Below are 12,079 nucleotides of genomic sequence, written 5' to 3'. Positions count from 1 at the left end.
CGCCAAACCCCGTGCACCGCAGCGTTTCACCTCCGCCGCTGGAGCCCTTCCACGGGGAGTTAGACCTGTCTGGGGGGTTCCTTTTTCAATGCTCCTTGTTCTTCAGCCGCACGCCGCACGCCTTCCCCACGGATGCTACTAAGATTTCCTACTTTGTGGGGTTGTTACGGGGACGAGCTTTAGCATGGGCTGAGGCTTATTTAACCTCTCACCCCATTCGTGATTGCGATTACGACGATTTCCTGGAGGAGTTCCAGGCTACGTTCTCCCCTCCAGTCTCGGAGGACAACGCCGCGCAGAAATTGCTGGTGCTCCGTCAGGGGCAGCGCAGTATTGCGGAGTATCTAGTCGAGTTTCGTACCAGAGCAGTCGCCGTGGGTTGGCCCGATTCGGCCCTCCGTGGGGTCTTTTTACGGTCGCTAACCGACCAGATGAAAGACCAACTAGCGTTTCACGAGGAAACTAAATCTTTCGAAGAATTGGCTTCCCTTGCCCGCAGGATCGATAGACGCCTACGGGAGAGGGATGCCGAGCGGCGGCTTAAGCCTATGGGCTCCGTATTGTGCCCCGGGATCCGTGTTTCTTCGTCCCCACCCACGGCTGCGTGTACGCGCTCTCCATCGCCTCCTCTGCCCGAACCCATGCAAATCGGGCGCTCTCGGCTTTCTCCGGAGGAGAGGGAACGCCGATTCCGGGCTGGGGATTGCCTGTACTGTGGGAGGCCCGGTGACCGCATCGCTGTTTGCCCGGTCCGCCTAAACGACCCGGCCCACCGGTAAGTCCGGGGATACGGGTGGGCAGCACTTTAAGCACTACTAGACCCCAATTGTTACTGTCCGTTACCATTGTGACTAATAATCAGACTTTTACATGCCCCGCGCTGGTGGACTCCGGGGCGGAACAGAACCTCATGGATGAGAAACTGGCTAAGAGGTTAGCGGTATCTCTTACTCCACTCGAACCGCCCATCCCTGCGTCCACATTGAATAATCAGGTGTTTGCTTCTAGAGGGTAGCGAAGCTCCCGGGAGTAGATCAATGGCGCAGTCATATGGTTGGTGAGGTGGTAGTGAGAGCGCCTCGTCTTTACTGAACACCTGCCGTAGATCGTGATATTCAGGGGGAACGGAAGAGAGGTCTAGTGCTGGTGGCAGGACTGGGCTTCGTTCCGTTGAGGCGGGGGGAACGGCTGACCCCAAGCAGTTTGCCAGACAAAACAAACTCCAGCTCGCGATTCTCTTTCCGGCCCAATCAATGTGAGGATTATGCCTCTGTAACCAGGGGTAACCTAAGATAAGCGGGGTGTCAGGAGCGGGGAAAGTGAAAAAGGAAAGCTGCTCCTGGTGGTTTCCTGATGCAACTAACTGTACTGGTGCGGTTTGGTGAGTGCTAGCACTTAAACTCCCAGAGAGCAGCCATTTGGCTTTTCTACCTATAAAACCCGGAGAGCAGCCAAATGGCTGGTAGGCTTTTAGCTAAGCTTTAGCTTTAGCCAAGTGGAAGCTAAATTGGCTAGTCATTCATATGTATATTAGGTTGTTACCTGGGAATTCTGGAGGGAGGGGAGTGGGGGTGTGTGATTGAGGGCGTGGGGGAGCTGCTAAAAGCTGTGCACTTCCTTTTGTGTTTCATCTTGATGCATTCTCAATCATCCAGGGAAATAAATCTCCAAAAGTCACCAACTTGGAGTGTTTCAGTTTGCCATCTTAGGGAGAAATCAACACACATGGGTGTATGTCCTTTGTTGCTGAGATTTATTGATAAAAACAGTACAAAAAACCAACTATTTGTACACATATTTACAAATAATAATAAAAAGTGAGTGAGTACATTTCAACATTTTGTTTTGTTGTTTTGTTTTGTTGTAAAGGGTTTTCACACCATTCCAGACCTCCCTCATATTGTTCCTCTCCAACTTCTGCTCCACCTTCCTCCTGTAGGTGTCCTTTGCTTCCCTCAGGCAGCGTTTCACCTCCTGCTATGCTGCTTTCATCTCCTCCTTCACTTTGCTCCTGAAAGCTTTCTTCTTCATGTTGAGGACAGCTTTGACTTCCTGTGTTACCCACGGTTTGTTATTAGGATAACACCGTACCGTCTTAGCAGGGGCGACCGTGTCCACACAAAAGTTGAGGTAGTCTGTAAGACAGTGTGTCGCCCCCTCTATGTCCTCACCATGTGGGCTCAGAAGCACATCCCAGTCTGTGGTGTCATAACAGTCTCTCAGAGCATTATCTAAAAGATGGCGCCGGTGAGGTCGGCTGCCGTCACGACTGCTCCGACCACTTTTTCTTTGTCTTTTGTTTTTTAAGTTAGTTTTCAGCGTTTCTAAATCGGCAAAATCATCACCATTGGGTACATTAGGTATGACAGTGACACTCTTGTTTCTATTGGTATACAATGTACTCACAATTCGAAGTTTTTAACTCCGGATCCGAGCTGGCCGAGTGAGATCTTGAGGGAGAACAAAGGGAAGCGGCGGCGGCCTAGAGGGAAGCGAGCTGGCATCAGGAACAGGCTGAGAGCTCGTGCACACCGCATACCTCTGCCTAGCATCCTGCTCGCCAACGTCCAGTCACTGGAGAACAAGCTTGATGACCTCAGGGCCAGGATAAAGTTCCAGAGAGACATTCGGGACTGCAATCACCTCTGCTTCACCGAGACATGGCTGAATCCAGTGGTGCCGGACCACGCCATCCAGCCGGCCGAGTTCTTCTCGGTTCACCGTATGGACAGGACACGGTACTCGGGGAAGTCAAGGGGAGGCGGCGTGTGTTTAATGGTGAACAACAACTGGTGCAACAGTGCGAACGTTGTTCCTCTCACACGCTCCTGCACACCAAATCAGGAATTACTGTCCATCATGTGTCGTCCTTTTTATCTACCTCGGGAATTTACATCGGTCATTATAAGTGCCGTTTATATTCCACCACAAGCAGACACGGTCACCGCCTTATGCGAGCTGCATGAGGCACTCACACAGTGCCAGACACAACACCAGGACGCTGTGCTTATTGTGATGGGGGACTTTAATAGTGCCAACCTCAAACGCGCAGCGCCGAACTTTTATCAACACATCACCTGCCCCACCAGAGGTGAAAGGACACTGGACCACTGCTACACTACGGTCAAGGACGGCTACAAGGCACAATCTCGCCCTCCGTTTGGCAAATCTGATCACGCCGCCATCTTCTTCATGCTAAAATACAAACAAAGGCTGAAGCAGGAAGTTCCGGTTCAGAGGAAGGTCGCGCGCTGGACGGATGAATCGGTGGCCACGTTACAGGACGCACTTGATGACGCAGACTGGGGCATGTTCAGAAACAGTTCCAATGATGATGTCAACGTGTTTACGGAAGCGGTTGTGGGATTCATCGGGAAACTAGCGGATGATACCGTGGAGACAAAGACTATCACAACTAGAGATGGACCGATCCGATATTACGTATCGGTATCGGTCCGATACTGACCTAAATTACTGGATCGGATATCGGAGAAAAATAAAAAATGTAATCCGATCCATTAAATATCACGAAAGCACCTCACAAAACTTGCAACACGCCGTAACTCACCTCAGAACGTTAGCACGTCGGAGCAGTATGCATCACGTGATAGAGCGGCTGTGGCATGCGGGACCTGTCGGTGGTCTGGATAGCATGTGGAGCTTCGCTAGCAACCCGGCATTTCATCTCCGACAAAGTTATCCCCGAGAGAAGTAAAGCAAGTGTGTAAGTCCATCTCTGAATGTTTGTAAAGCATTCCTGCGTTAAGCTTAACGAGCGACTGCCTCTCGCTCTCCGGCTGCTACTTCAATCATGAAACTGCTTAATGATCAGCTGATCGGCTTTTCTGTCGCGAGTCCGTGTCTCTTGTTTGCTTTTGGCCCACTTTGCACCAGAAAGAGGAAACCAGCGGCTGAACAACAGCAGCACGTTTAAGCTTGATCAGCTGTTGTTAGAATGTATTTAATATTACTTTCTACTCGAGGATCTTTTTCTACGTAGCTGACGCTGGTAACTGTGCAGGGGCGCATCTAGCAAAGTTTAGCCAGGGGGGCCGATAGGGCATTAACAGGGAAAAGGGGGCACAAAGACATACTTTTCTTTCTTATTCTCATTTAAAATGTCTCGCTTTTAATTATTTAATATTTATCTGAATCTTACACCCAAAGTTTTAATCTGATGTAAAATGTATAGAAGTCCATTACTGCATATAGTAACTGTTAAGTCTAATATACCCTAGTAAGCTATAGTACTTTTTCCTTTGGGAAGGTACCATCTGTGCAGTCTGCAATTTTGTTGAAGAAAGATGTTGAATCTATTTAATATTTCTTGAAAAAGAATTGATTTCTGTGCATTTTTTTTCACACTGCATCAAATTAAGGTTGATTACGTCGATTAAGCATCATGAGGTGGAGCGTGAGGGGTGGTTCCCTATTTTTTATTTATTTGTTTTTGTTGTTGCTGGGAGTTGGAACCCTATTAGTTAGGTTACTTAATATTTATGCTAAGTACTCTTTAAAATACCAGAATAGGGAGGATGGTGTAGGTTTAAGTTTATTAGATTGATCAGTATTGCTGAACTATGAAATTTTTTTTTTTGCATACAGGTATAACAGAATAGCTTTAGTGTAGTTGTTGTTTTAAACTTGAGTATGAACTTATACAAAATGCAGCAAGATATTTAAAAAAACAGTTTTGTTGATTAAAAAACACTATATCGGATTCATATCGGTATCGGCAGATATCCAAATTTATGATATCGGTATCGGTATCGGACATAAAAAAGTAGTATCGTGCCATCTCTAATCACAACGTTTCCCAACCAGAAGCCGTGGGTGGATAAAACCATCCGCGACGCTCTGAGATCCCGCACCGCTGCCTACAACACGGGACTCATGACGGGGGACATGGACCCGTACAAAGCCACGTCATATAACGTGCGGAGGGTGGTGAAAGAGGCGAAGCAGCGCTACGGGAGGAAACTAGAGTCACAACTCCAACAGAGTGACTCTAGGAGCCTGTGGCGGGGACTAAGGACAATAACGGACTATAAAGCACCAACAACCGGTATGACGAACGCGGCCGTGACTCTGGCAGACGAGCTGAACACTTTCTATGCTCGCTTCGAGGCTGCAGCCAAGGACTCCAACGATGCTAGTGCTAGCGGCGCTAACGGCTGCAGACAGAAAGATACTGCCAGCACCGGAAACGTTCTCGTCATGTCCGAGCATGAAGTAAGGAGAGCCTTCAAGAGAGTGAACACCAGGAAAGCAGCAGGACCATACGGCATCCCAGGTCGTATCCTCAGAGACTGCGCATACCAGCTAGCTCCTGTGTTCACTGAGATATTTAACATCTCTTTATCTCAGTCGGTGATCCCCACATGCTTCAAAGAGTCCATCATTGTTCCTGTCCCGAAGAAACCCCACCCTGCTTCTCTCAATGACTATCGCCCTGTAGCCCTCACCTTAGTAGTGATGAAGTGCTTTGAACGCCTGGTCAGAGACTTCATTATTTCTTCACTACCAGACACACTGGACCCACTACAGTTCGCTTACCGTCCAAATCGTTCCATAGACGATGCCATCTCTCATCTCCTCCACATATCACTCACTCACTTGGACACTAGAAGGGGGAATTATGTTAAAATGCTCTTCATTTTTTGCTCTTTAATGCTTTGCTTCTTTTACTGATTTTATTGATTTTTATGCTGATTTTTTCCCTTTTTCCTTATGAGCTTACCTGCGACAGCTTCTGGACACTCATAGATCATTAGGACTTTTCTTAACAGAAACAGCAACATTTTTATAGTTACCTTATCCTCAGCGCTCCGTGTGTCTGTGGCCTAGACACAGCTGAAGCCTGATTACAGCGTCTGGGCACCGAGCAGCCTCAATAGCCTGGAAAGGGGCTAACCGCTAGGCTAACTAGCAACAAGATGCCTTCCCTCTACACAGATGACTACCACAGCCTCCTGCAGAAGATTGCAGTACTGGAGACAAAAATTCATCGCTTAGAAGTAAACGTGGAGGTAAATGGACTGTGTGGAAATGAAACAACCTTGCCTTTGATTCAAAACAATGGCGATGAGCAAGCTAGTACACAGCTAAGGAGCACAGATAACATGACCAAGAAAGTAGACTCTGTGCATTATTATAAATCCTCAAGTGATAATCCCCCCTTGGACTGTCTTGGTGCAAAACCAAGACATAAATCATGTCTCCTGGAAGGGGGAGGACGTACCACAGGCAGGGCACAGCGAGCTGAAATCTCCGAAACCGACTGGCTTTCACTTCCTACGAGACAGAGAAGCTCTTCTACCCCTGTATACGGGAGGAAACAGGACTGGACAACCGTGAATAGGAAGAATAACAACAAACCTCCAAAACAACTGAATGTGAAACTGCAGAACAGATTTGCTCCACTATCAAAGGACCCTGGATCTATATCGGACAACCATCCATCTAAAAGCAGCGAAGTAAGGTCTGAAAATCTGTTGAATAGCAAAAGACCACAGGGAAAGCTAAAGGCTAGGCCTGAAACTCTGATTGTGGGTGACTCTGCCGTAAAGGATGTACAAAGGATGTGCGGTAAGAACACTAAAGTCCTCTGCTTTCCTAAGGATATGGTCAACAACCTGAAGGAGAGAATTCTTCAAATTGCAGATGAATATCCAACTGTGACAAACATTGTTCTGCATACAGGGTCAAACGATGTGTCCAAACAACAGTCGGAGGTTCTGAAACGGGACTTTACTGGATTATTAAATACTGTAAACTCTCTGAATGCAGCTGTATTCATCAGTGGACCTGTACCGCCGGTCAGAGGAGGAGACGAGAGATTCAGCAGGTTGTTTACACTGAATAAATGGCTTATATCAGCATGTGCTGACCACTCAGTGCATTTTATCGACAACTTTAATATTTTTTGGGAACGCAGGCATCTGTTCAAAGCAAATGGATTTAATTTTAACAAGTCAGGGGTGAAACTGTTCACCTCCAACTTGTTTTATTCCATACGTCATCCATCTGTGCTTGGTGCCAAGGCTGAGATAAACGAGGAGTTATCTCATAAAGAGGAACAAACAGTACTCCAAGAACAGACAAAGCCCAGCAGAAACCTTGAGGAGGAGCTCCATTTGCCCCCACCCGGGAAGAGCCTCAGAAAGGAGAGACATCTAAGGCATCTGAGGAAGAGCCTCAGAAAGGAGAGACATCTAAGGCAAGAAGAGGGGTCCCTATTTGCCTCCAACTCTCTCAACAACACCAACGACCAGGACAAGGGACCACGACCTTCCCCAGTCCCCCAAACCCCTGACAGGCCATCACCCTCCTCCCCCTCCCTTTCTCCCTCCTCCCCACACCTGAAATTCACTGAGGAGATGATGGAGCGGGTCAATGCTGGGCTCAGATCTACCCCCCGTCCCAATCCCTTTTTGTCCCCCATAAACCCCCCACCAGAGCGGCCAAAGGTTCGCCATTGAGCCCCACCCTCAACAGAGCAATCGAAGTCACATTGCCCAGCCTCGCCCCCCTTAGTTCCTCTTCATGCCCTGTCTCTGCAGTCTGATGTGTGAAGGGTCCGGGCTGTGAGGATTATGGCAGTGGTGACTTTTCCCAGGAGAAGCTGGGACCCTGTTTACTAGAAGGTTTTAAAATTTCTGTACTTTTAGGTGACAGGAGACGTGTGGCCTGGTCAAAACACAGAGAGCTGCACTCTAAAAGATCTTTAAACATAGTAAACATACCTTGTGTGCCACAGACTGCTCCCAAACACGAGGGGACAAGTAATACCTCTAAAACACTTAAGTTGGCTTTATTAAACGTTAGATCTTTAGCTGGGAAAACATTTTTAATTAATGATTTAATCACTGAGCACAGCCTTGATTTTATGTTTTTAACTGAAACTTGGTTGGACCAAAGTAACAGTGGAGCTGTTCTCATCGAGACGACCCCTCCTAACTACAGTTTTATCAGTGAGGCCAGGGTGAGCAGGAGAGGAGGAGGGGTTGCTGTCTTATTTAATGAATCATTTCAATGTAAGCAGCTATCTCCTGGAAGTTTTCAGTCTTTTCAGTCTTTTGAATATGTGGCTTTACAGCTGAAGGCCCCATCCAAAGTTGTGTTTCTTAATGTTTACAGGCCTCCCAAATACTGCACAGACTTTTTTAATGACCTCAGTGAACTGCTGTCTGTGATCTGTGTTGATTTTGACTGTGTAATTATTGTTGGGGATTTTAACATTCATGTGGACAACCCTCAGGACAAAGGGACTAAAGACCTGAGTAACACTCTGGGCAACTTTGGGCTGACTCAGCATGTAACAGAGGCCACACATAATAGAGGACACACTCTTGACCTACTGATCTCCAAAGGCCTGAGCATTTCAAAGGTTACTGTGTCTGATGTGGGCCTGTCTGATCATTACTGTGTTTTCTTTGAAAGTAAAATCTCAGCCCACACAAATATATCAACAACAGTGATCACAAAACGGTGTATAACCGAACACAGTAGTGCAATTTTTAACCAGGTCTTCCCATTAACACCTGACCTGTCCAGAGGGTCAGTCAATGAGCTCGTCAATAGCTTCAATGCTAACATGTTAAATGTAATGGACACTATTGCTCCCATTAAGGTGAAGGTTATCTCTGGAAGGAAAAAGTCTCCATGGAGAAACTCCACACTGGTGAAAAATGAAAAAAGAGAGTGTAGGAAAGCTGAGCGCAGATGGAGAAAAACAAACCTCCAGGTTCATTATGACATTTATAAAGAGAAACTTCACAATTATAATTTACAACTGAGGAATGCAAGGAGGTCCTACTTCTCTGACGTCATCACTAAAAACAGCCATAATGCTCGGGTCTTATTTTCTACAGTTGACAGGCTAACAAACCCTCCTGTGTCAGTGGCAGCTGAACTTCATTCGACCATGGCCTGCAATGACTTTGCCAAATTCTTCACAGAAAAAATCCAAAAAATTAGACAAGCAATTGGTACATCAACAGCAGATCCAGGATATGTACTGTGTCCACCAAAAAACTGTTTAAACACCATGAAACAGTTTCAACCTATTGACAGCAAAGACCTGGAGGACATCTTAGGTAAACTGAACTCCTCCTCCTGCTGTTTAGATGTCCTGCCAACAAGTTTTTTCAAAAAGGTCTCAAAGACTTTAGAGTCAGACCTGTTACAGATCGTCAACTTTTCTTTACTATCAGGTGTGTTTCCAGAATCACTAAAAACTGCTGTAATCAAACCTATACTGAAAAAGGACAATCTTGACAAGACACAAATGAACAACTACAGGCCGATCTCAAATCTCCCATTTTTAAGTAAGATCATTGAAAAAGCAGTTTCTCAACAGCTCAGTTACTTCTTAAAACAGAATAATTGCTACGATGCCTTCCAGTCAGGTTTTAGACAGAACCACAGCACTGAAACCGCTCTGACCAAAGTGTTTAATGACATATGTCTGAATACAGACAGTGGAAAAATGTCAGTCCTAGTTTTACTGGATCTCAGTGCAGCATTTGATACAGTTGACCACAACATATTACTCAAACGACTGGAGAACTGGACAGGTCTTTCAGGAACTGTACTAAACTGGTTCAAAACATACTTAGAAAACAGGAAATACTTTGTATCAACAGGTAACTTCACATCTGAGCAGACAAGTATCACATGTGGAGTTCCCCAAGGTTCCATCTTGGGACCCCTTCTGTTTAACATCTACATGCTCCCACTGGCACAGATTATAAACAACAACAAAATAAACTATCACAGCTATGCAGATGACACACAAATATATATCACAATGTCACCAGGAGACCGAGGCCCTGTACAGGCTCTTGGTAAATGCATTGAGGAAATCAATGACTGGTTGTGCCACAATTTTCTCCAGCTAAACAAAAACAAAACTGAGGTAATAGTCTTTGGCGCCAAAGAAAAATGATTACAGGTCACCAGAGAACTTCAATCTATACATCTAAAAACCACAAACCAGGCAAGAAATTTGGGTGTAGTGATGGATGCAGACCTAAACTTAGAAAAACACATTAAGACAATAACAAAGTCAGCTTACTATCACCTCAAGAATATTTCAAGGATAAAAGATCTGATGTCTCAACAGGACCTGGAAAAACTAGTCCATGCATTCATCTTTAGTAGGCTTGATTACTGTAACAGCATCTTTACAGGTCTACCTAAAAAATCAGTCAGACAACTACAGCTCATTCAGAACTCTGCTGCTCGAGTCCTCACTAAGACCAAAAAAGTGGACCACATCAGTCCAGCTCTGAGGTCTTTACACTGGCTGCCTGTCCGTCAGAGGATAGACTTTAAAGTTCTGATGCTGGTCTATAAAGCTCTGAATGGTTTAGGACCAAAATACATCAATGACCTCCTGACCCAGTATGAACCTTCCAGATCCCTCAGGTCATCTGGATCCGGTCTTTTATCAGTTCCCAGAGTCAGAACCAGACACGGAGAAGCTGCATTCAGCTTTTATGCTCCTTATATCTGGAACAAACTCCCAGAAAGCCTCAGATCAGCTGAAACACTCAGTTTATTTAAATCCAGGTTGAAGACTCACCTGTTCTCAGCTGCATTTGAATAAAGCACCAAATCCACACTTTTAAGCTTAAATTTCAAAACTTACATTTAACTACTGATTTTATCTACTGTTCTGATTTTATCTGTTTTGATTTTATATACTGTTTTGTTTGTTTGTTTGTTTGTTTGTTTGTTTGTTTGTTTGTTAATTAGTTAGTTAGTTTATTTGCTTGTTTTAATCAATTTTAAATCATGCTTTTTATTTGTTCTTGTTTCTAAGGTCTCTGTAAAGCACTTTGAATCACCTTGTTGTTGAATTGTGCTATACAAATAAACTTGCCTTGCCTTGCCTTGCCTTCATAGACTACAGCTCTGCATTTAATACCATAATTCCCTCCACACTCACCACCAAGCTGGAGCATCTGGGACTCAGCTCATCTATGTGTCAGTGGATCTCCAACTTCCTAACAGACAGACCACAGGCAGTAAGGATGGGCGGACATGTCTCAGCTGCCACCACTCTCAGCACTGGAGCCCCCCAGGGATGTGTTCTGAGCCCCCTGCTGTACTCTTTGTACACATATGACTGTGTGGCCACTACCAGCTTCACCACCATCATCAAGTTTGCTGACGGAGGACTTCCGGATGTGCTTTGCCGTGTGAAGACGTGCGTGCGGAGGCTCCGTGTAAAAGTAGTCAAAATAGTGATATCGCCAGTTCGTTACCATTTTGAGGAAGCTCGGTCAATACAATTCGTGCTGTGGAGTGAACGAGGGTGCTCACGGGGCAATTTATGACCGAAAATGTCCAACCGACAGACCCGTGCCGGCGTAGAAAAGTTGCATGCGGATAGCAACCCTGCCGCCGCAGCTAGCAAGGCCACTGCTAACCCAGCACACGCCGACAACATGCCTCAGTGGGCTCAAGACATGATGTCCGAGATCAAAAAAACGAATGCTGAGATTACGAAATATAGAGAGGAGACAAAAACCGAGATCATGAGATGCAAGGAGGAAGTAGAAAAAGGAAGAATAGAGTCAAAAGCCGAGATGGAAAAGTGGGCTAAGAGTGTGGAAGATAACACTAAATCTCAGTTTGAGTTGCTATGTGAGGAGGTGAGACTGATAAGCGAGACGTCCGTCAGTCTGGCTAACGAGATGGAAGCGCGGAAAAAAGAAGTGGATGACACGCTGAACGACCAGTCTGACAGTATAACCAGCATGGAGACGAAACTGAAAGAATTGGAGAAGGAGATGCTGACGCTGAGGAGACGTAGTGAAGATCTCGAGGCGAGATCACGACGCAACAACATACGCATCGTGGGGGTAAGAGAAGGGGCTGAGACGGGCAAGACACCGTCGGAGTTCATAGCTGGGCTGCTGAAAGAAAAACTGGGGCTATCGGTGACACCGACGCTTGATCGAGCACACCGAACACTCGGCGCGAGACGAGACGGAGCCGGGGCTCCACCGAGAGCGTTCGTGGTGAGATGCCACTACTATACAGAGAAGGAGGAGATACTGAAGAAGGC

The sequence above is a fragment of the Diplotaxodon limnothrissa genome, linkage group LG16 (assembly GCF_057381915.1).
Source record: "Diplotaxodon limnothrissa isolate DT_005_m linkage group LG16, D_limnothrissa_male_GT1.1, whole genome shotgun sequence".
Classification (NCBI taxonomy): domain Eukaryota; kingdom Metazoa; phylum Chordata; class Actinopteri; order Cichliformes; family Cichlidae; genus Diplotaxodon; species Diplotaxodon limnothrissa.
The sequence above is the reverse complement of the archived record's forward strand: the minus strand, read 5'-3'. Positions refer to the sequence as shown.